The 23,397-nt window shown below is 38.2% G+C and overlaps 1 non-coding gene across 1 annotated transcript; it reads left to right on the plus strand.

Annotated features, from left to right (window-relative positions):
• Positions 1-15,030: 15,030 nt before the first annotated feature.
• LOC145603288 (small nucleolar RNA R71) lies at positions 15,031-15,140 on the plus strand. The gene has a single exon (XR_014104805.1). It is a non-coding gene; the product is annotated as a small nucleolar RNA R71 (small nucleolar RNA).
• Positions 15,141-23,397: the final 8,257 nt, after the last annotated feature.

A 23,397-nucleotide genomic window follows, 5' to 3' on the forward strand; every position in this document is an offset into this window, starting at 1 on the left:
GTGTGGATTTCTTCATTGATGAACTTGGATTTTGAAGAAGAAGCTTGTTCAATCTTTTGTAGATCTTCAACTTCAATTAATGAGCAACCTCTTACTCTTTCTCTTTACCTCTGCATTTAGTTTTACTTGTTTACTTTGATTTTCCTTGCTTGCTTATTAGTCATGTTGATGCTTGTTGATTTGATGATTGATATTGTTCTCAACATGATTTGTGAGTAGTCACCTAGCCAAGTGTGTGGGGATGGTGTAGTTGCTAACTGTTCATGCTTATAATGTTGGGGTTATGTTAATGGTGATTAAAGTCTTTGCATGCTTGATATTATTTGATCTTCTTGCAAGTGCACATTGTTAGTTGATTAAAGGTGAATCTTTGCTAACAAGGAACGAAAGTTGACTTAGTTGAGATTCATTTCTATTGATAGCACTTTGATTACACCTTCTAATATATGGTTCTAGTGTGGAAACATAGAGGCTATGTTAGGAGAAACAGATTAACCCTGGAAGGCGGTTAGATTGGGCATTACTTCGATATTCATGCATGTTTAGTTTACTATAGATTTCCTTCTGTGTTATTGCATGATCAAGTGGCATCTACATCTACCCATTTCCCTTGGTGCTTAGTTATATTGATTTTAATCCATTTCGTTCTTAGTTTGATCTCCTAGTTATTCACATTTCTTGTTTCGAGATAGCTTAGACTCTAAGTAATGAATGCGGTGTTTATGCATTTCTCCCTGTGGTTTGACCCCTCTACTTGCCCTTTACTTGTAATAGGTTGAGTCGAGTGTCATAAATTGTATTTGATTTAGGTGTAGTTATTTAAAGACGCAATTATTACCTTGTCAAAACTATACTACGGAGATTAAGTTTAGGGAGAAAGTCAATAATAAGAAGGCCTAGGGTCACAGGTTCACCAATAATTAATTTTCCAGGATAAAGCATAACAATAAATAATTAACATTGCACAAATAACATGATTAACATGCTCTCGCAATTTATTAATCAACATAGATCTAACAGGCTCTCGCAAATTACTAGATCTAAGTTCCTATTCAAAATAGCGTTTAATATCAAATTAACATCTGCTCGATTCATCAATCCAATATTGCTAAACATTCACAATCAAATTACATCTGCTCGATTCAAAATCTAATTGCAAAGAATTAAAACAATTCAATAAGAAATTATCATGCAATATCAATAATCAATAATAACAAATTATTCCTTCATATTAATTATTGATCCCCATAAACCCTAGAATTAAATTACTCCGACATAATTAAATCTAAACTAAGCAAAACAATTAAATAAGCCATAAGAGATTAAAATGAGTAAAACTACTGAAATAAAAAAGGAAGAAATCGTTACCGAATCGACGGAATCACAAAGTGAAGTTAAGAACAAGGAAAAGAGTTGAGAGAAAATCTAGAGAGAGAAAATAAGCTAAGTAGAGAGAGAAAGTCTAAGAGAAAAGGTAAGTGAAATAATCTTCCTAAAACGTACTTAAACAAAACTCTAAACAACTCCTAATTAGAAATTAAGTGCTTGTTGATGAGTGGCATTTATGCCACTTTTACATCCTTTTTCTCTAAGGATCGTCCCCTCATTTGCACTCGTTTGAGCCTTTTTAAGCGTTTTTCCTTTAGTTTTGCCTTTCCCTTTCTTTTCTCGTGTTTCCTTTCCCTTTTTTCTCTTTTTGTTGGTTTTTCTTGCGTTTCTTTGTTGTTTTGTAGGTTCTTGGCCTCCTTGGATGAGCTTTGGAATGCATGGCATACCGTGAAGAAGGAGCATTAAGGTCAAGAGAAGCAGAAGGGAGGAAGAATCAGCTAGGTTCGGCCACACATTCAGGAAGTTCGGTCGAAACTAGGTGTGACCGAACCCTCTTTGTGTTGCGGCCGAACCACTTTGGCAGTTTCAAGATGAAAAATGGCCGTTTTGCAAGAGTGACCGAACATCAGCAGTTCCACCAGATCAAGATTAGGGGAGGTTCGACTGAACCTACCCAGGGTTCGGCCGAACCTACCCTGTGGTCCGGCCGAACCTTCCCACTGTTCGGTCGGACCATCACTTTTATGCTAGCTGCTTTGTACGGTTTACTTTAGGCGGTTATTTAGAACGTTATTATGTAATGTTGGGGGATTATCTCATTATCCTAGACAATTAACCCTAATCTTAGAGAGAGGTAGAGTAGTATTGCACAAGTTATCTCATTGTATGCAACTTTGGTTCAAGCTTTCCCTTCAATCAATCAATCAAGCAACTTTACAAGTTTTCATCTTTCATTTATTGCCTCTTTAGTAATCTCTAATCCTTTCTCTTAATTTTATTTATTTACCTTCTAGTTGCTTATTTCTATTTATTTTGTGTATTAATCTATTTTGTTATTTTCATTGCTTTTGATCATGTTTGCTTTCATGTTTCTTGTGTTTACTTTTAGTTTTGCTATCATGTTTTTTTTCCCCTTTTCTAGGCTAATCTTTTAGCTAGGGGAAGGGGGTGTGAAATATGCATTAAATGATGGATGAATGATGATAGTTGGATTGATTACATGCCTTAAATTGATGAAAGACATGATTTTTAATAGCTTGAGATTATTGTTGCACTTTATTTGATTGCCTTCTAGTTCAAATGCATGAAAATGATTTGAACTAGATTAAGATCACCTCTATTTTAATGATTGCATGAGAATGAGTTGTTAAAATGGAGTTTCATGTATTGTGTTTCTTTATTCTCTTGGTTTGTTTGTGTCTAATAGGATTCATGAGAATGATCCTAATTAGCATGGACTTCTTTCATTGATATGCCCAGACTATTGCATGAAAATGAATTATTTAGGTAGAATCTTGTGTTCTTTGGCATGATCATCGTGATAACTATCATTGTTCCCCTCTTTCTAATCATGTTTGACACCCCCTAATCCCTAGCGTTGTTATACCTTGAATTTAATCATCTTTTTCTTGTTTATTTATTGTTCTAGTGTTTACAATCCAAACTCCAAAAAAAATATACCCTTTTCTTACTCTTGCATGGTGATTGTGATATTAAATGAGAGAGCTTCCTTAGTGGATCGACCTTTTCTTGCCACTAACTAGTTTAGTGTGAGCTTAGGCATAATAAATTTCTAATTTGATTAGGGGTAATAGACTAACGACCTATCCTAGCCCTATCACTCGTCTAACAAGCATCTCTAGAAACACGCGCCCGATCGGGTTAAAGGCCGCTCGATCGGGCGTGCTTTTTCTCGCACTGCACTTCTCAACAGCAACGCCCGATCGAGCGAGCATCACACCCGATTGGGCGCGCCTATGGCCACGCACCAACCAGTTGTTGCACGCCACGCCCGATGGAGCTAAGCTTACCCGATCGGGCCCTTGCTTCACCTCGAGGCTTGGACTTTGATTGTGCTCGATTCTTCGACCCAATCCGGATCTCCTGTTTGGGTCTTACATACTTGGTCCATCGGTATCTTAATTAACGAGCCCTTAATCACCGGCTTGATGACTCTAACCGGCCTTGGGCTTCAAAGATGGTCGCGTTCCTCTAATTTCCGTATTCGCTCCATGAAAGCCCGGGAAAACGCTCCAAAATCGCAATTTTCTACAAAACTCAACCAAAATTACGAAAACACTAGAAAACACCAATTAGTAATAAAAGTGGCTCGAAAGAGCCAAAAACACTACTAATTATGACCAAGGGACGGGGGTAAATCACTATATAAAATAGATATATCAAACTCCCCCAAGCCAAACCTTTGCTTGTCCCTAAGCAAAGAGCTCATCAATGAACATATAAAACATGCCTCACCCCAATAATCAAATCAAGCACAAACAATTCAAGGCAAATCTAATGAACATGCTTCAATATCAATCAATCTCATTCATCCAATCACTCTTCCTCCCCAACAATTGTCAAGTAGAGCAAACCACATGAGCATATAGAATTAAAGACTAGTGCTTACACACTCAACTGTCATTTATGTGGCGAGTAAAAGATGTACTCGATCGCTCTCCAACCCAACCCCTTTAATGTGAACAATGCCCTCCCAAACTCACACACTCGTGTGTTTAAAAAGACATTCACTCAACCTGATAGTCGACTTGGAATATGTCAAGTCATAACTTGCATCGATAAACAACACTTTCACATTCACACAACTCTATGCACAAGGTCGGAAGGTTTTCAAAGCTTGTAATGTAAGGCTAGGGTAAGGGGTAGGATAAATTTGGGAATATGTGAGAGAAAAGCTATGCATCAAGGGAGCCAAATCCTATTAAACCCATGATCAAAAATAAATGATGATCATACATCTCCAACAACATAACTAACTTCAACAAGAATCAACCAAATACAACTCCAAAAAATATAAACAATCCCAACACTTACAATTTCACTCATAAGAATATAATAATGTGAAACTTGAGTGAACAAACAACTTTGAACTCATTCTTTTTTTTTTTTTAAACTTGAATATTTTTTTTCTTTTTTTTTTCTTGAGCAACCTTCATATAGATAATTTGAACATCTAACAATTTTTCCTTTTGCTCTTTTTTTTTTTCTCTTTAGAAGTTCACTTTCTTTTTTTTCCTTGAACTTCTTTTTTTTTTTTTCATAACATCATACTTTATTTTTTTTTCTCAAGATAATTTAACTTTCTAACTCATCAAAAATAAAATACGGTCAAGAACAAATAAATTCTCAAAACCACCCAAATTGTGCAAATAATAAGCACACTACAAACTCCCTCACCTCACTCACTAATAGCTCCCCCAAGCCAAGTTTGGGACTAGTAACCAATGGGGCTAAATAGGCTTGTAATGTGGCTAATAAACAACAAAAAGTCAAGGCAACAACATGGGTAGCAAAAAGGGAACAAATGTATCTAAATTAATCTGAAGGCTACCTAAAAGAATGAACGCCTTCGTTCTCCTCATGTGCATAATAACTTGTCATGAAACACTACTCATAGTTGCAAACCGATACTCAAATTCATTGACATACCAGGAACTAAACACACATTCCTAACCAAATCAACTAGTCAAGCACTATATTCACAAGTAGTTGGACAAAATTGACGCATGTTTAGGAATCCAAGCAATTAAACTTCAAATCATGACCAACAAATCCACAATGCTCATCATCAATAACCAAGAATCAATACAAATTTTCTCATGTATGGGGCATAGGGAAGCATGATTTATAATTCATTGGAACATATTTTTTTTTTATTTTTTCAAATTTTTTTGTATTGTTCTTCATAAAGGAAAGCAAATAAAAAATACACTAGAAAGCAAATAAAACTATACTAGAAAGCAAATAAATAGAGAAAAGGGAGAGAATTACCAAACATAAGATCACCCCCCAAGTCAAATCAAGCAATGCCCTCATTGACTTGGGATTTTAGCTAGAGTAGCTACTCCTCATCCTCGTCCATCCCCAAATAGCCTCTTCCATGGTTAGGATCGGCTCCTCCAAGACTCGAGCCACCACCTCCGTAACCCGAAACACCTGCAAAATAGTTAGGGTCTACATTCCTCCCAAGCCCACCAAAAGGAGCATCGGTTCCATAACTGTGGAACGAAGAGTAGTCCACATAGGTACTAAAGGCACTCGGGTCCGTATATCCTCCTTGGGGATATTGGAACCAGTCGGGAACAAGTTTATTCGGGGGGGGGGGGGATAGCCCCCCGACGTGCATAATCATCATACATGGGGTATAAACCCCTCCCAAGGTTCCTCTCTACATACCCCACTCTCCTATCTAGAGACCCTACTCTAGTATCCAAGTTCCTCACCATACTCTCCACTCTCCCTTTCCCCATCTCGATCCTATCTAGTTGGCTCCTAAAAGCCGAGAAGTCATAAGGGGCGTTAGGGTCAATGTTGTAGTTGGTCGAAGAAGTGGGAATGCCATAAGTGTAGGGTTTGGGTGGTGGTTTGTGAAATTGAGGTTGTGGTGAAGGTGGTGCTTGGTGAGACGCTTGAGCCTCACCTTGGTTTCCTAGATCGAAGGTGTTAGAAGGTTGACCCTTCTCAAACTTAGTCAAAACTGGGTTAGGCAACGTAAAGGCATTATCCCTTCTACCCGACTCCCTTTGTATTACCCACCAAGTATCACCCCCTATGACATTAATCTAATTGAGACCACCTAGATAGGGTAAGTCCATGAGGGTTGGGCCATCTACCTTCTCCACGTTGTTAGGGACAAAATTAAGATGTTTAACCGCTATGTGAGTGACTAAACCGCCACAATGGATGGGGACCCTAGCCCTACCACCCTCGGCCGGGTTGGCTACCCGTTGGAAGTGTTGTGCCATCCTATGGGGAATGTTAAGCTTGTCACTCATAGGTATCATATAAGACCCTAACAACTCTAACTCATCCCTCCTAACGTTAGTGGGTTCATGCCTCCCAAAGATAGTGAGGCCAACAAACCATTGCCAAAACTTTGGCACGGGATGTTGTATCCAAGTGCCCATTGGCATGTTGGAGGTTTAAGTTTGCATCCCCCGTAAAGGATTGATAGACAACGGTGATATTGTCTTGGGGAGGTTCAATGGGTCTATCCGATTACAACTCAATCAATTTACCAAATTCTTTCAAAGACAGTCTCACATCATTATTAAGCAATCGAAATTGAACATGAGTAATCAAAGCATTAGATTTTATAACATTAAAACTAGAAATAAATTCCAAGGTCAAATAGTCATATGTATCATAATGCAATTTAAACAAGCCACTCATGCCAATACCCTTAAACCATTTTTCCACCGGTTTATCAATTCCTAATCTAGAAAGTGTAGGGTGATGAACAAAACGCGTAGGGATTACCTGCCTCGAAGTGAGATTGAGCATCCTTTTCTTTTGTTCTTGAGTGGTGATGACCACCTTGCTCCATCCCGGAATTTGCAACTCAGGGTCGACCATTGGTGATTGTTGCCTTGAACTTTCACCCCTTACAGTTCTAGATCGCTTGAGGGCCATTTTTGTGATAAATGGTGGAAATTGAAGCTTTCTCTCTCTTAGGGTTTTGAGAAAAATTGAGAGAAAGTGGTAGAAATTTGGTGTAGATTGTAGAGGAAGGTGAAAGGATTAAGAATATGTAAAAAAATTTTAGTATTGATGGAAGAATTGGAGGAGATCTTGAAATGAAGTGAGGTTTGAAGGTATGAAAATGGAGGCTTTAGAGAGAGAAAGTGTTGATGAAGAAGATGAAAGAAGAAGAAAGTGAGAAAAGAAAGGGGAGAAAGGAAAAATAAGGGAGGACGGCTAATGGCGCGCCTGATTGGGCGAGCCTCGCCTAATCAGGCAAATTTCTAGAATTCCTAAACCTCAGTTGCGCGCCCGATCGGGCAAGCTCCGCCCGATCGGGCGCGAATATGAAGCAATTTCTCCTTTTTACTCGCCCAATCGGGCGAGCTTTGCTCGACATTTCATCCCCTCACTCGATTTTCTAGAAAATAGCGCCCGATCGGGCAAGCTTCTCCTGATTGGGCGAAAATAGCTCGAAATCCAACCTTAGTTGCGCGTCCGATCGGGCATGCTCCGCCCGATCGGGCGAAAAATAAGGCCGAAATCAGTCTTGCTTGCGCGCCCTATCGGGCGAGCTTCGCCCGATCAGACCTGTGCCCAGCTCGGAGCCCCTTCTTTTTCTTCAACTTCTTTTGTTCTTCAATTTTTTTTCTTAGTCCCCTTACCTGTCAAATCTATACCTGTACAAAAACACTTATAAAAGGTAAAATTAACTTCTCCTCGCCTCTCTAAATAAAAATAAAAATAACAATACTAAAAAAGTTAAAAGGAAAACTAGTCTAGAAAGCATGAAAGACGGGTTGCCTCCCGCAAAGCGCTGGTTTATCTAGGTCCCGCACGACCTTCTTACCACCTTGTAGCTTAGGATGGAAGTGGAGTTAGCAGGGTTTCCTCCACAACTCTAATAGTAGCGCCCTCATGATACACCTTCAATCGTTGTCCATTTACCTTAAACTCTTCACCTTTATCATTGACCAACTTTGCCGAACCAAACTTGTTCATCCTTGTGACAGTGAAGGGACCGGACCACCTAATCTTCAACTTTCCTGGAAAAATCTTTAATCTAGAGTTTAAGAGTAGAACCTTATCACCCAGTGCAAACTCTCTTGGTAGGATCCTTTTGTCATGCCACTTCTTGGTCTTCTCCTTGTAGATTTGTGCACTATCATATGCCGACAATCTAAACTCATCCAACTCATTGATTTGGAGAAGTCTTTTCTTACCTGCGACCTTAGAATCCATATTAAGCTCCTTGATTGCCAAAAAGCTTTGTACTCCAACTCCACGGGAAGATGAAATGCCTTACCATATACTAATCTATAAAGCGAAGTACCAATTGGTGTCTTTAATGCCGTTCACGCCCAAAGTGTGTCATCAAGCTTTATACTCCAATCTTTCCTTGACTTGGCTACTACCTTTTCTAGAATCGCCTCGATTTCCCTATTAGAGACCTCAACTTGACCACTAGTTTGAGGGTGAACCTTGGAAATATGATCTTCTTGAAAAGCTTGATGACTACGTTGGCATCATTTGTTGGTGACGTTATGGCCTCGACCCACTTAGACACATAATCAACAGCTACAAGTATGTAACAAATCCCATTGGAAGATGGGAACGGCCCTATATAGTCAATACCCCAAACATCAAGTATTTCTACTTCAAGAATCCCAGTTTGGGGCATCTCATGCCTCCGCGAAATGTTGCCAATCCTTTGGCAAGAGTCACAAGCCTGCACAAAAGTGTTAGCATCCTTAAACATAGTGGGCCAATAAAAACCCGACTCATTAATCTTGGCCACCGTTTTAGTGGGGCCATGATGTCCTCCATAAGGTGAAGTATGACAACTGGTGAGAATGCCATGAACTTCCCATTCGGGAACACACATGCGAAATAATCCATTTGTACACTCACGAAACAAAAAAGTATCATCCTAAAAATAATGTTTCACATCAGAAAGGGATTTCTTTTTCTGTTGGTAGGATAAGTTAGGAGGTAGAGTACCACCCACCAAATAATTAGCAAAATCAACATACCAAGGGTGTTGCTCTACAACTACATACAGGTTGTCATCAGGGAAATAATCATCAATAGCAAGAGAATCCTTACCCTCATCATACCTGATTTGTTACAAGTGATCTGCCACTACATTCTCTGCACCCTTTTTGTCCTTTATTTCAATGTTGAAATCCTAGAGCAAGAGAACCCATTGGAGTAGCCTAGGCTTGGATTCCACCTTGGCTATTAAGTACTTCAAAGCTGCATGGTCAGTAAAAACAATGACTTTAAAACCAACTAGACGTGATCTGAATTTTTCCAAAGCATAAATAACAGCAAGAAACTCCTTCTCTGTAGTGTCATAGTTGACTTGAGCTTCATCCAAAGTTTTACTTGCATAAAAAATAGCATGCAAAACTTTGTTTTTCCTCTGTCCAAGCACGGCTCCTAAAGCAAAGTCACTTGCATCACACATGATTTCGAAAGGAAGATTCCAATCGGGTGCACATATGATGGGTGCCGATATCAAAGCCTGCTTAATCAAGTTAAAAGCCTCAGAACACTCGTCAGTAAAAATGAAAGGGGCATCCTTGAGTAAAACCTGAGTTAGTGGTTTAGCAATTTTAGAAAAATCCTTGATAAAACATCGATAAAATCCCGTATGACCCAAGAAACTCCTAACTCCCTTAACATTATTTAGGGGAGGTAGTTGCTCAATCACTGAAATCTTAGCCTTATCTACCTGTATATCCTTATCAGATGCAATGTGACCAAGAACTACTCCCTCTATCACCAGACCATAAAGTGACATTTCTCCCAATTTAAAACCAAATTGCATTCTTCACATCTTTTCAAAATTTTGGCGAGATTAACTAAACATGCATCAAAAGAAGAACCATACACGCTAAAATCGTCCATAAAGACTTCCATAATAGACTTTATGAAATCAGAAAATATGCTCATTATGCAACGTTGAAAAGTAGCAGGGGCATTACATAAACCAAAGGGAATTCTACGGTATGCAAAAGTACCATAAGGCATGTAAATGTAGTCTTTTCCTAATCTTCAGGGTGAATTGGAATTTGGAAAAATCCCGAATACCCATCCAAATAGCAAAAGAATTTATGGTTAGCTAACCTCTCAAGCATTTGATAAATAAAGGGGAGGGGGAAGTGGTCCTTTTTAGTGGCGATATTTAATCTATGATAGTCAATGCACATACGCCACCCTGTAACAGTTTTAGTGGGAATCAATTCATTTTTATCATTTTTAATTACAATCATCCCACCCTTTTTAGGAACCACCTGTACAGGACTTACCCATTTAGAGTCAGAAATAGGATATATAATACCTGCATCAAGTAATTTCATAACTTCTTTCTTAACTACTTCCTGCATATTAGGATTCAACCTCCTCTGGGGTTGAATACATGGCTTGTAATTTTCCTCTAGGTGTATCTTGTGCATACAAAAATCAATGCTAATACCCTTGAGATCATCAATACTGTACCCTATTGCCCTTTTGTGGGTTCTAAGAACCTCTATAAGTTGGGAAGTTTGTGGGTCATCAAGTGCAGTACTAATGATCACAGGGTATAACTCCTGCTCATCAAGAAAAACATATTTTAAATGAGAATGGAGAGGTTTTAGTTCAGGTTTCTTCACCTCTGCAGGTTTTGATTCAAACCAAATTTACTACCTTCATACACTCTTCATTATCAAATTCCTTAGTGGCAAGAGCTCTTTCTATGTCATCCACTTCCTTATTCCAAATGCTCAAATCACCTGCAGATAAATTTCCACAAAGGATTTCCTCCAAGGGATCCCTTGCAAGAACCTGTGGCAAGCTTTCTTCACAAATATCATCCATTATATCAAGAACATCAATCAAATAACAATTTTATTCAACCATAGGACCTTTTAAAACCTTCCCTAAGTTAAATGTGATATTATCATCGGCAACAGAAAGGGTTAGTTTACCATTTTTCACATCAATAATGGCTCCTGCAGTATGGAGAAACGGCCTACCTAATATAATGGGGATTTATGTATCCTCAGCCATGTCTAAGACAACAAAATCAACAAGGATAAAAAATTTACCAACTCTAACAGGGATATCCTCTAAAATACCTAGGGGGTATTTAATAGAAAGATCTACCATTTGCAAAGTTATATTAGTAACTTTTAAATCACCCATATTTAATTTAGAACATACAGACGACGGCATGACACTAACAGAAGCACCCAAAGCACACAATTCTTTATCAATGAAGACATTTCCAATATGACAAGGGATAGAAAAACTACCGAGGTCCTTTAATTTAGGGGGAGATTTATTCTGTAATAAAGCACTACTTTCTTCTGCAAAAGCTACAGTTTCTACCTCATTAAAGGCCCTTTTCCTAGTAAGAATATCTTTCATAAATCTAGCATATGCAGGAACCTGTGTAATAAGCTCTGTAAAAGGAACTGTTACCTGCAAATTTTTCACAACCTCCAAAAACTTACCGAAATGCTTATCCAATTTAGTTTTCAAATGACGATTGGGGAATGGTAGTTTGATAACTGGTTGTTGTGCTTCCCTACTCTTCTCCTGACTAGAATCTTTCCCTGAAGTTGTACCCTGCAATGCATTATCAAAATTGTTAGTTTTACCCTGGAGCCCTGTAGGAACATTAGGTATAACGAAATCAGGATTAGCAATTTTAATTAAATTAGATTCATCCTCTTTGGGCATAGGAGGCCCATCGTAGTGTGAACAACTCCTTAGGGTAATTGCATTTACATGATCCATAGATTGAATTCCTTGCGATGTTAGGACTCCCTGCTGGCGAGCCTGTAGAGTAGAAGATAGTTGCGCTATTTGGGTGCCCGTGACTTTATTATGTGCTATAATCGAGTCAATCTGTTGAACTCTACTCTCCATATGCTTCTGCATATTAGTTAGCATTGCTCTAATTTCTAACAGAGCAGGGTCAGAATATGTAGTAGGGGTTTGTGCGGGGGCTTTTTGGTTAGAGTGAGGGTGGTAGTATTTCAGCTGTGGAGGGGGTTTTGTTGTGGAGGTGGAGGATTTTGTACATTGGTGCTCCGATAGGATAGGTATGGATGATTTCGTAACCCAGGATTGTAGGTGTTGGAGTATGGGTTATTTTGCCTATAAGTTTGAAACACATTTACTTGCTCCATCGAGCTCCTGCAATCTTTCTCCCAATGTCCTAAAATTCCACAATTTTGACAAAAAGCGTCATTAAAATTATTAGCAACAGCTGACAAGTGGAAAATGTAGGTCGTTATATACCCATCCCAAAGTCAAACTAAATTTGTAAACACTTAACCAACCTTATATGAGTATATGGCAAGTTAAGGGTCGATCCCTAGGGAATGCAATGATGAAAACTAGAGTCTAAGTCAAGCTACCTCGAAGATGGAGTTGAGATTATGGTTGGCACTATGGTAAACTAAAGCAAGTCTAATCAAGTAAATCAAAGGTCTAACCCCTAGGGATATGGATTCCATATGCAAGTTCAATGATAATGCTAGTTTAGAGCTCAATAAATTAATTCATGTATTGCAAGGGACAAACAATAGTAGCAATTAAGACAGTTCAAATGCTATCTCCTATAGGCCAATCTAGGGGTCACTATGAAAGGCAAATCAAGGAGAATCACAAACAAACCCAATCATTTTGAGCAACTTTCAAATCAATTGTTCATGTCATTAAGAGTTGCAATGCAATCTAGATTAATCTTATAGGTTGATCACTCCTATTCTAATTAATCACATGCAAAACTATGTCAACCAATTTAATTGCAACAAATCAATCAATCAAAGAACATCAACTAGCAATTTCATCAATCAAACATGCTTCCCCTTTTCCCTAGCAACTAATCTACTCACTAATCATGGTGAAATTCAAGAACAAATAACTAGAAATTGCATTGATCATCATTCTAAATTAAAATCTAAGGGAAATCAAAATATTCAACAATATCAAACTCAAATCCAAAGAAAATAAGCAACAAACATGAATCAAACAACAAGTAAGTAAGAGATGAAATAAAGGAAGAGATTCTCACTAATATTAATGATAGAAAATGAAGAAATCCAAACTTGGTTGATCAAATATTGAGTTACAAATCCAAAACCAAGAACTTCTCTCTAATTTCTCTCTAGATTTCTCTCTAAAACTAAGCTAATGAAATATTATCAAAAAGTTGGTTTCCAAAAAGGAATTTTAATTGTATTTATAAGCAAAGAAGAAATCCGGATTTCCCGCGCCCTCTCCCGATGAACCCACGGCCGCGAAGAAATGGGTACGGAACCCTCCGCGGGCTGTCTGGGCAACTCTTGCGCCCGCAGACATCTAAGCCCGCGCCACCGGCCAAAGCCACCGCGCCCGCGGCGATTCCCTTGCTCCCAAAGATCAATCAGGGGGCCGCGGTCCCTCTGTGATGGAGCGTCCTCTCCAATTCACCCGCGCCCGCGGAGAGCCCTCGGGGCAACCGCGGGAAGTTCCTGCCAGATTTTGCCATTTTATGCAACTTGGACTTGCGCCCGCAGCTTCCATGACCCGCGCCCGCGGCCTGCTGGCAACTCCTTAGAGACCTCTCCGAGGCCTCTCCAACGCCTCTCTAAGCCCTCTCTAGCCAAATGCTTCTTCCTTGCTTGGTTATTATGGCCTCAACTTGATTCCTTTGCAAAGGTAATTCTCCAAATACCTACACAAGCAAACAAAGAAAGGAAATAAAAGGGAAAAAGAGCCAAATAAAAGGAAAATACGAAGAAAACACGAGAATCATAAAGAAAGGATGAGAAAGAAAAACTAAAGGAAAAAGGACCAAATTAAAATAAGAGGAGAAAGCACAAAAGGGAAAGAAATTACCCTAAAAGACTACCCTATGAGTGCCATAAATGACACTCACCAACAGCAGAAACATTAGCAATATAATTAGGTGAAGGAGTTATGTCTTCGATAAGTGCAATTACTAGATATATATCAAAGGATCACAGTTATAGAGATAATAAGTTCATACTATAAGGTTGCCAATGTCTATTGCTAGATATGACAATTGGTCTTTGGGCTTGTCAAATGGTCCAAAGCCTTATAGGATGGATCCTACAAGGTCACACACTAGAGTATTGGGTTAAACAAGTTGGAGGCCCATTATTGGGCCTCATGAGTATATGACACACCTTATGTTTGGGCTTGGATTGTAAGTAGAGTTTAATTAGGATTTGGGCATGGTTTAATTCTAGATATGATCTATAAAAATAAACCATGCCTAGGGTTGTGTGACATAACAATTTTACACAGTGTGAATTGTCATACAAGCAACCAAGAAATCCCAAACCCTAATTCTCTCTCTCTCAGTTTCGGCCCTCTCTCTCTCCTCCCCTTGTCCGTGCGTTCCTCCTCCCTTGGTGGTGCGTGTGGTGGTGCGTAAGTGGTGTTGTGGTGTGCTCGTGACTCTAATCTCCCTTGAAGGTTGATTGAAGCGTTCGATCACAACTAACTAGCATTAGTCGAGGTTTAATCCGTGCTTGTGGACTAAGTAGAGGAATCACACGTGGGGTTCTTTGTCTCCTTTTTTGTTCTTGCTCGATCACTAGTGGAATCACGCTTCAAAGGTATAATTCTTACTTCTTTATCTGTTATGCATGAGATCCTTAGTTTGGTGCTATGTGAATATGATTCATGTTATTTCCGCAATTAGTACCTATAATCTCCTACATTAGGGACATTAGTACTAAGATTATCTAGTTTCTGGCAAATAGAAGTAAGCTGGGCTTGCAAAAAGGATACTGAATCAACGTGGTGTTTGCCTTTATTTGTATAGCCTTTAGATTCCCATATTGGGAATTATGTATCACCATATCATTAATAACCCGACCTGCATCATCAACATTAAGATTCATAAATCTACCACTAGCTGCGGAATCTAGAATCGTTCTTGATGCATTCCCTAATCCATTGTAAAAAGCTTGAATTAGCTGCCACTTTGCCAAATTATAGTGGGGACACTCCCTCTGCAGATCCTTGAATCTCTCCCAAGCCTCATATAATGCTTCATCTGGCTCTTGGGAAAATTCTGAATGGCACTTCTTAATAAACCTGTTTTCTCTGCAGGGTAATATTTATTATAAAAATTCAAAGAAAGAGTCTCCCAGTTAGTAATACTAAGTACAGTTTTATTCAAACCATTAAACCACAATTTAGCTTTTCCACGTAATGAAAAGGGAAAAAAAATCTCCCTGATCTGGTACTACGAAACCCCATTCTACCTAATAGTGTTGCAGTATTGACAGAAATCTACAATGTGAAGATTAAGATCTTCAGCCTTGGCTCCACTGAATTGCTTTCTTTCTATCATCATTATGAATTGGGGTTTGATCTCGAACTGGACTTCCTCGAGATCTGGTGTCGGGGAAAGGTGTGGAAAATCCGTCAGGGATGGTTGCGAATAATCACTGAGCTTCTTAGGTGCAGTCATCTCTGATTCTGAATCTGAAGGAATATCCAAATCACTAGAATAAGATAGCGGATTACTAGGAATATCGTTACTCCCAGTACATGCCAGGATTTGTCTATAAAGATTCTTGTGTCTATGTAAAGAGCGCTCGATCTCAGGATCGAATGGAATGTAACCTGATTTGGAACACCTGGGCATAAACAAAGAACTAAAAAGACAAATATGAGAACTGCCTCAAAGAACTAATGTTCTTTGAGACAAAAGAAAAATAATCTAGACTACAAAAACAATCAGAAATAAAAATAAAACCGTTTCCCCGGCAACGACGCCAAATTTTGACAGGGTCAAGTCGTATCCCCTAATCTAAAGTAATTACCTAAGTCCTTTAACTAAATTAGATAGGGAAGCAGGGTCAAATCCACATGTAAACTGGTCTTTCTATTCCTAATTAATTAAAATAATCTAAATTATTAAGGTAACCAATTTGTTGTTTGTAAAAGGAAACTATACTACAAAGATTAAGTTTAGGGAGAAAATCAATAATAAGAAGGCCTAGGGTCACAGGTTCACCAATAATTAATATTCCGGGATAAAGCATAACAATCAATAATTAACATTCCACAAATAACATGATTAACATGCTTGCAATTTATATAAACATAGATCTAACAGGCTCTCGCAATTTAGTAGATCTAAGTTCCTATTGAAAATAGCCTTTAATATCAAATTAACATCTGCTCGATTCATCAATCCAATATTACTAAACATTCACAATCAAATTACATCTACTCGATTCATCAATCCAATATTGCTAAACACTCACAATCAAATTACATCTGCTTGATTCATAATCTAGTTGCAAAGAATTAAAACAATTCAATAAGAAATTATCATGCAATATCAATAATCAATAATAACAAATTATCCCTTCATATTAATTATGGATCCCCATAAACCCTAGAATTAAACTAATCAGACATAATTAAATCTAAACTAAGCAAAACAATTAAATAAGCCATAAGAGATTAAAAGAATAAAACTACTGAAATAAATAAGGAAGAGATCGTTACCGAATCGACGGAATTACAAAGTGAAGTTAAGAACAAGGAAAAGAGTTGAGAGAAAATCTAAAGAGAGAAAATAAGCTAAGTAGAGTAAGAAAGTCTAAGAGAAAAGGTAAGTGAAAATAATCGTCCTAAAACGTACTTAAATAAATCTCTAAACAACTCCTAATTAGAAATTAAGTGCTCGTCTAACAAGCACTTCTAGAAACACGCGCCCGATCGCACTGCACTTCTCAACAGCAACGCCCGATCGGGCGCGCCTATGGCCACGCACCATCCATTTGTTGCACACCACGCCCGATCGAGCTAAGCTTGCCCGATCGGGCCCTTGCTTCACCTCGAGGCTTGGACTTCGATTGGGCTCGATTCTTCGGCCCAATCCGGATCTCCTCTTTGGGACTTGCATACTTGGTCCAAATACCTCAGTGTCCCGATTACCGAGCCCTTAATCACCGGCTTGATGACTCTAACCGGCCTTGGGCTTCAAAGATGGTCGTTGTAGGGAATATTTCAAACATTATGATAACCCCAAACTTGAACCCCACTGTGATCATACACTTAAGTACGGTGGCGTTCCAAAGGGAAAGAAAAAGAGCAAAAAGAGTCGCCAACAAGTTTTAGGAACTTGTAAACCCAAAAGACAATCCAAAAGGACCATCAACTACTCCATAAGGTCTTGAACCAAACAGGGTCCGGGGATGAGGGTACGAATCCAATCTACAAAAGAAAGGACCCGCCCTATAAAATAGGCCTCTACTTTGTTCTACTCGTATTCATGTGCGCTTTTCGAATAACATACAAACATTATATTAAACCTACCCTGTTTAATCTATGTTGGTTGAAAATTAATGCACAAATAAAACTATTATTGGCGATCACTTGAATTAAAATCATATTAGCCTAAACCAAATTAATAATCATCTTATTAAGCATGATTTCAAGTACAAATTCCCTTTAACAATCATAAAAGGTGTGATCAAGCAATAACAATATGAAATATAATCAAGCAACATAATAATAACAATAAATAATAATAACGATGATAATAACATGATATAATAAAGCTTAAATATAATAGCAAGATCCTAGGCATGATACTAACAAGATTAATAACAACTCCTAGCATGTCACTAAACAATAAAGATCAAAGCTTCAAACCTAACATGGTACTAACATGATATTAGAAAGAGTAAATGCATCCTAAACATGATACTAGAAAGCAATAATAACATCCTAACATGATACTGGGAATCATAAAACAATAATAAGCATGCTTTCTACATTGTGAAAGAAATAGGAAGTAAGCTAATCTACTTACTTTGAAGCCTCGTACCTCTTTCTAATAACAAAATACACAAGTTAGTAAACTTCAATGAAAATCATAAAGAATAATTAAAGAATCAAATTGAAATCAAGTTAAATAAAGTTTTGACTAGTTTTGGACCAAACCCTCAGAAATTATCAACCCTTTTCACGTCTAGGGCGAAGGAAACTTCGAACTTGGCTAAGAGACTCTAAGTCTTGTGAATGCGGAATATTGTATGTAAAAAGGCTAGTTTAGAAAGAGAGAGAGAGAAAAGAATTAAGCTATATTGCTTAGAGAGAGAATAGAGAGAATTAATGAAAGTTGATGAGAATTGATGAAGAGTTCTTTTCTGAAAACAGGAATTCGGACCCTATTTATAAGGAAAAAGTCCGGAAAAATCATAGAATTTGATAAGGAATAAAACTACACGCTGTCGCCAGGAATCGACTCTGTCGCGACGCGACAATGTCTGTCGCGAGGCGACAGGGTCTGTCGCGCGGCGACAGGGTAAAATATATTTTGGCGACAACCTGTATTAGCGCGTTTTTCTTCACGCGGAATCCGATTTTTAATCAACTTGATCTACGGAATCCGTACAGAAGATAAAATATATTTTTAAGATAACAAAACGATAATTCCAAATAAAAATCTATTAAAGATAATTAATTATTAAATCTAATAATATTAGAATTAAAAAGAACTTTCTAGAAACTTCCAGAAAACTATAATTAATCCTAATGATTTTAGGAACAATAATTAATATTGGGCCCTCCTCTAGATCACTGGGCCGTATTTAAATAAATAACCAGGCCAGTTTAGTATTTTGGCCATAACTTCCTCAATATTCATCGGAATCGGGCTTATAATATATCGTTAGAAAGGTCTCTTCGAGCCCCATCCATCTACACTATTATTGGACCCTTATCATGGACCAAAATAAACTGCTTCGGCTATTTTCAAATAAATAAAGTCATTTTCAAAAACAGAGAGAAAAGAATTTAATTAAAACTAAACCGCAACACTCGACTTTCAAACCACTTTCACCTAATTCGATAATAACACAACGTGAAAGGCATTCATCACTGGGTTTGGTTTTGGGGAGACACAAATGGGTGTCTACAGTCGTGCTCCTCTAATTTCCGTAGTCGTTCCATGAAATCCCGGGAAAACGCTCCAAAAGCGCAATTTCCTACAAAACTCAACCAAAACTACGAAAACACTAGAAAACACCAATTAGTAATAAAAGTGGCTCGAAAGAGCTAAAAAAAACTACTAATTATGACCAAGGGACGGGGGTAAATCACTATATAAAATAGACATATCAATTACTATGTAGAATAATTTATAAAAGCAGACATTATTGTGACTATATGAACGATTACTATGTTGCCCTTAACTTAAGTGGAACTAACGAAGTCCACTTCTATATTACATGCTATGATTAAAGGTTAGCATGCACATATGCAATTTTGTAAATTTTCTCCACTTTCTCTCCTTTTTTTATTGATTTGTGTGCTATTCCTTTCGTTTTTAAATAAATTAAACGTTTTGACTTTTACGGAGTTTTTGAAAGATTTGTTGAATTTATTAATATAATAGGGAATGGGTCTAAGTTTGAGAAGAAAGAATAAAATAAGGAATTTTGTGGGGACTATAAGTTAATAAAAATTGGAAAAATATTATTAAAAAATTGAGAGAAGTTATAAAAAATAGAAAACGTTTTATTTATTTAAACACGCGAAAGGAGTAGCTCGATGTTAAAGATACATTAGTTGAGAAGCAGAGGAAATAATTTTTTTTGGTGTATAGAAAGTTGTAAGGGCAATGAAATAAACTAGATTTGATCATCAATCTTAGGTAGCAACCCCTAAAAGCAAGGATAACAATATAGTCTTATATTAAGGCCTTATAGCACATTAGTTTTTGAGTAACATGTATTTGAAACAATTTAAAACTCATTCAAGCTAATCTCATTAACACACTCTATTTCTTCACCATTATATTAATTTAAGATTGTTTAGTCATTTTTTTTTATTTTTTTTTAGTTGTAACAATAATATTATTATAATTCACTCACAAATTAAATTAAGCTTTACTTGAATCTTATTTTTCCAACACTTTATACAACCAAGACATACTACTATTTACTTCAAGGTTACAAAATTCTTATGTTAGTTCTTTAAACTTGTATGACATATGCCATGTTATTCCATGATGTCGGCAAAAACAAATTCTTAGACTTAACGCTAGTCTTCTTCTAAGAATTTAGCCATCTTAGTTTAGTTAAAATGATTAAAAATCCTTGATATCTTTGGTAGTGGTGATAGTTTTGTTTTTGTTTTTGTTTTTGTTTTTTTTTTTACAACGAACACTAACATACAAACAAAAAAAACAAACACAAGCTAAAAAGACCAGCAAAGGAAATGGCGATTACGAGCATGGACAACCAACCGGTGCGCAGGAGCAACCCAACTTTGTGGCACCTTACAAAGTTGGCAGAGTGGAAGAATCTCCTGAAACAACCACAAACAAGAGATATCAGCAGAACGTGAATTCTGAAACAGGGATACTAGAGTAGCGCAGTCCGTATAAATGAGAAGACGAAGAAAATCCTGAAGGATGGCAGCTTGAAGCGCCCATAGAAAATCTTGTAATTCCGCCTGTAGAGCATTAGCAACTCGACTAGCCTTTGCACACCCTCCAAGCGTATCCGACGAAAACTCTCAAAAGACCCAACCAGGACCTGCACGATTATCCAGGCAAAGCTAAGCACCATCAAAGATTAAACAATGATCGAGACGATCGGAGGTACCACCCTACAGACACAATGGTCGCAAACCATGGCAAGGAAAAGGAGAGTGTCTGGCCGTTGACAGGAGGTGTTGTTTAAATTCACATGCTTGCACGACCTGAGTAGTCCATTCTTGGGAAAGATGATGAAGCATAGAAGGAGACCACACTTCTTGCCGGAAAATATAATGATTCCTCATGCTCCAAATAGCCCACAAGAAAGAAACATAAGACAACAAACCAACTAAATCCTTGGACTTCATATAGAACGAAACAACAGCTACCACCCAAGTAGAAAAAGGAGAGTTGCTCGGGACACTGCTATTCAAAGTCAAAAGGGCAGGAGACCAAAGAAGATTAATGATGGGACTGTTGCGAAAGAGATGCGAGGTAGTCTCAAGGTTGGTGCAGCAGAAGATACAAACCAGATTAACTGGAATACCCTTTGAAAACAAAGTTGCTAAAAGGGGTAAAGCATTATGGAGAAACTTCCAACCAAACATCTTAAATTGAGGTAAATTAAGGAGACCCCAGAAACATTACCACCACAGCGCAGGAGCTGGAGTATTGACAATCGAAACAACAGATTGTAGAAATCAGCAAAGAGTAACCCGATTTAGTTGAAAAGCGACCATCCCTAGGAGATTTCCAGTAAACAAAATCATCCATGGCTCGATTCGGCCTTTCTAGCGCCAGAATGCGCTGTGCTTAAGGACTATCAAAGAGCCGATGAATCTAAGAAATGTTCCACAACTCTAGAGCGTGAAATAATATTAGAAGAAACATGAGTCGGTACTTCCAACTCAGACACAAAATACTTACAACTCAAATGCCTAGGAACCCAATCATCATCGAGGATCTGAACTCAAGAACCTGACCCAACCTTCCAAGGTATACCCTTATTCAAATCAGTCTGCCCCTCCAACAATCCTCGACAACCCCAAGAAGAGCGAGACACCGTAGTCGAGCCAAGAGAACGAAGCGAAGGATATCTCGCACATGAGACCTTGGAAAAAAGTAGCTGAGGGTGCTGGAAAATACGCCATCGTTGTCGAGCAAGCAAGGCTTGATTGACAAGAGTCGTACTACAAAGGCCCAAACCTTCTAGTCCTTTGGGAAGAGGTAAAAGTGTAGCCGACCGGAACGCCATACCCCGCAAAAAAGAGGCGGACCTCCATCAGAACCGGGCTACCATATTATCGATGTAGCTACAAATCAAAGCCGAAACCTTAAAGACTAACAAAACATGATTAAAAGTAGCCACCAACACCGAATTAATGATAACCAACTTCCACGCTGTGAAAAGGTTGAACGAATCAAACTGCAAAAGCCGGCCAGATACCTTATCGATTAAGAACCGGAACTCCGAAACTTTAATGTGACCCAAATTCACCGGAAGACCCAAATATGAACCGAGATACGACTGATGATTTAGACTCAAACATCTCCCCAAATAGTCCCTATAATATGGAGGGGTACTAGGATTGAATTTGATGAAGGATTTCTGAAGATTAATCATTTAACCTGATACCTGCTGAGCTATTTGATAAAGGTTATCAAAAGCTACAGGCGAAACCTGAAAAAACAACAACGAATCATCCGCGAAGAACAAATGCAAAATGGAAGGAGCTCCCTTTGAAATATAAATGCCCTAAATCTGAGACAAATTCTCTACACGGGCGCAGCAAGGCCGAAAAAACCTTCATACAAAGGACAAATAGATACGACGAAAGGGGATCCCCTTGCCGCAAACCACACTAAGGCTGAAAAGCGGGCAAAGGACTACTATAAACCAAACCTGATAAGAAATAGTTGAAATACACTGATGAAAATATGGATCCAAAATTTGGGAAAACTAAAGGCCTAGAGAGTACGCAATAGAAAGGACCAATTATCCTGATCTTAAGCCTTATTCATGTTGAGCTTAAGAGTTGCATAAAATCGCTTACGAGCTTTCAAAGCATTCATAACATGAAAGATGCTCATGTGCAAGTAAACCATTATCCGACATTGGTCTCCTTGGAACAAAGGCGTTTTGAAAATTCAAAACTAGAGAAGGCAAAACCTAACGAAGACGGCTTGTAAGGCATTTAACTATACACCTGTACAATTACAAAGGCCTATGGGGCGTAACTAGGAGACTGATTCCAGATTGTCCACCTTAGGAAGCAGGATTATAAAAGTCTTACTCCAGCCCTTCAGCATATAACCATGAGCAAACATATACTGAACTGCAAAAAATAACATGCGGACCCACCTCCTTCCAATGAGTTTTGAAAAAGGTTGAAGGAAAGCCATCTGGACCAGGAGTTTTATTATCATCAATGGCAAACATGGCCGCTCGAATTTCCTCATCCAAAAAAGGATGGAGAAGATGTTGTTGCTGAGTAGGGAAAAGAGAGGGCAAATCAAGCTGACCCTACCAGGAAGAATTAGGAACTTCAATGACTAGGAAGGAATATATAACTCCTTGTAGAACGAAAGCACAAGCAATCGAATCCTCACTGGACCCTGGATCCACATCCCACTCGAATCCTGTATGCAGTGTATAACATTCCGTCTTCGGCGAGACTAAACCAAAGAGAAAATTAATTTTGAATGTACTTCCCCAGTGGCATCCCACCAAATTTTGTTACATTGTCTCCAATATTAAAAAGCAGCATGAACCGTCGCCAGCTTCTTCTTTGTGGTGATAAAAAGACAACGGTGAACTTTACTACCCAAATTAAAATCCTCTTGAT

The sequence above is a fragment of the Chenopodium album genome, chromosome 21, assembly GCF_948465745.1.
Source record: "Chenopodium album chromosome 21, dcCheAlbu1.1, whole genome shotgun sequence".
In the NCBI taxonomy this organism is placed as follows: domain Eukaryota; kingdom Viridiplantae; phylum Streptophyta; class Magnoliopsida; order Caryophyllales; family Amaranthaceae; genus Chenopodium; species Chenopodium album.